This window comes from Cyprinodon variegatus, unplaced genomic scaffold (assembly GCF_000732505.1).
Source record: "Cyprinodon variegatus isolate N-32 unplaced genomic scaffold, C_variegatus-1.0 Scaffold101, whole genome shotgun sequence".
In the NCBI taxonomy this organism is placed as follows: Eukaryota; Metazoa; Chordata; class Actinopteri; order Cyprinodontiformes; family Cyprinodontidae; genus Cyprinodon; species Cyprinodon variegatus.
Window position 1 is genome coordinate 1,336,986 of NW_015150554.1, and position 2,549 is coordinate 1,339,534.

Consider the following 2,549-nt stretch of genomic DNA (forward strand, 5'->3'; position numbering starts at 1 on the left):
TTTTATGACTTTATTCTCGTAAAAGAAGGACAATAAATCTCTAATCCTTCATCAAACTGATGAGTTTTTATTCTTCAGGAAAAACTGCGCTCAGGGCTCTGATTGGTCAGCTCACATCTTGGACCCGCCCCTTTATAGCTCTATGATCAGTTCAGGCTGGATTCATTTAGAGAGCCTGGTGACGCTGCTGTGGACTGGTTAAACTGGTTAAACTGGTTAGCCTCTGATCGGAGCCTCTCATCTCATCCGTTTGGTTTTTTTCTTCTTGTTTCCATCTCATTGGCCCCGCCCCCTGTGGTTAAGCCCCGCCCCCGGAGCGGAGAGAGAGAGAAGCCTCGCGACCAGAATCAGTCATCTCCGCTGGTTACCAGGGTTACCTGCTCCCAAACCGGACCGAACCGGTTACCGAGCCGTTCCAGGAGCGGACCGACCGACGGTAAGTCACCAGAACCAGCCGGTACCGCCGGTTCTGATGGAGCTCGCGGTGACGATGGTTCAGGGTTACAGGTGTATATGTGCGCGCGCGGGGGAGGAGATGTCTCCCATGGTAACGGCTGGTTGCTAAGGCTCCCTGACCGTGGAGGTGACGTCATTATTGGATCTTGGCTGATTGAGGGCGGACAGCTGGACGGAACCGAACCTCAGAACTGGATCTCTGAGTCATTAAATCATTAATCAAAGATATTTCTTCTATTCTCTACCTAAAACATGTCCAAAGCTGGTTCTGGTTCTGGTTCTGGTTCTGGTCCAGCAGCCTGCTGGGTTCAGCCTCCATTAACCAGAGGACTGTGATATTCTGCCTCTGAGCGCCTGAATAATCGATCATCATTCCCTGTTTCTACTGGGATCCACCTTGATGTTAGGCTCCTCCCCCTTTCTTCCTGGACAGACAGGTGAGTCCAGAAGTTTGACCTTATCAGGGGCGGATCCAGGATTTTCCAAGGGGGGGGGGGGGGGCACCTAAAGGTCATCATCATGACAACATGAAGCCAAATCAAAGGCTGCCTTCAAATTTACGGGCTGCTTCCTCCAGGGACCCGGCCTACCTGTATGGCTATGGCAAGCCAAGAAGGTCACATTTCGCATTGAATTGTCGCGTTAAGATTGAAGTTAACCCGCAAAAAACGCGCGTTCTCCCGAGATTACGCCACTTTTTACGTCGTCTTTTACCAACAAGCGCCGCCTTTTACGCCCATCATGAGAGTACCGCAAGACGCGTGTTAAATACGCGCGTATTTAACGCTTCCTCCTGCTTCCTCCAGGGACCCGGCCTACCTGTATGGCTATAGCAAGCCAAGAAGGTCACGTTAAATACGCGCGTTGTGTCGGTCACAACGCATGTATTTAACGCGCTTCTTGCCGTACTCTCATGATGCGCGTAAAAGGCGGCGCTTGTTGGTAAAAGACGACGTAAAAAGTGGCGTAATCTCGGGAGAACGCGCGTTTTTTGCGGGTTAACTTCAATCTTAACGCGACAATTCAAAGCGAAATGTGACCTTCTTGGCTTGCCATATACCTGGACCTCCAAAGTCCATGAAAACTGGACCAGTTCAAACCGGTCCAGCCTTCCGCTCTGTCGCTTAGCAACCGTGACAGTTGACAGTGTTGAAAGCGTCTTGGCTTCCCCGGGTCTGTTGATTCACGTGCAGGTCACTTAGATGGAATGAAATTTACAATTAAGGTTCGATTCGCCTTGCAAAGGGAGCAGCAGGATCAGCAGGAGCAGCAGGAGCAGCAGGATCAGCAGGAGCAGCAGGAGCAGCAGGATCAGCAGGAGCAGCAGGATCAGCAGGAGCAGCAGGAGCAGCAGGATCAGCAGGAGCAGCAGGAGCAGCAGGATCAGCAGGAGCAGCAGGAGCAGCAGGAGCTATCAGCTGCTCCTGCAGCAGCAACTCTGACCTCCTCTCCAACACGGGCTCTTTTTATTATCTTGTCACACAGACGCTCCCACGAGGAGTTACAGAGTGATCGTCCTCCCTGCATTCCTGTCCATTTCCCGTTAATCAGCATTTTCTCAGCCTCCCATCTCACCTGTTGGTTTTACACCTGTCCTGTTATTCTGCCCCGATACAACAACAAGTTTGGCTGCAACTTTAACTGAGCTCTTTACTTCTTTCAGCTTAAACATGTTTATGCATCTTCAACACACAAAGCAGGAAAAGAATGAATGCGGAACTTTTCAAAATTATTTCTTTTTATTTATTTATGTTTTTCTTTGTAAAATGAACAAAGGCTGTTTTTTAATTCATTAGAAATACGGACTCGTGTCCTCGCCAAGTCTGTTCTAGAGAAGAACCCAGGAAAGTCTGGACTCTGGGAGGACAGGAGAACGCAGAATAAATCTGGGTCAAACAGCAGCGTACTGATGACATCACCACATTCAAAGCTAGTCTGGAGCTGCATTTCACCTCCTGTTATTAATAATCTCTAGATTATAATAAATTATGTCTTTTTTCATTTAGTGGAGGAATAATAATGAACACAGTCAGATAAAACAAACCTCCATCAGAGGCAGCGGTGCTTCACACATGGCTATGCAGAGAGAGGGC

The 2,549-nt window shown here is 49.0% G+C and overlaps 1 long non-coding RNA gene across 1 annotated transcript in view; it reads left to right on the top strand.

Annotated features, from left to right (window-relative positions):
- The first annotated feature begins 228 nt into the window (after positions 1–228).
- Positions 229–2,549, top strand: part of LOC107084510 — a 6,909-nt gene continuing 4,588 nt past the window's right edge. The window contains exon 1 of the long non-coding RNA XR_001481229.1: positions 229–436. This is a non-coding gene — a long non-coding RNA (uncharacterized LOC107084510). The remainder of the gene's footprint in view (positions 437–2,549) is intronic.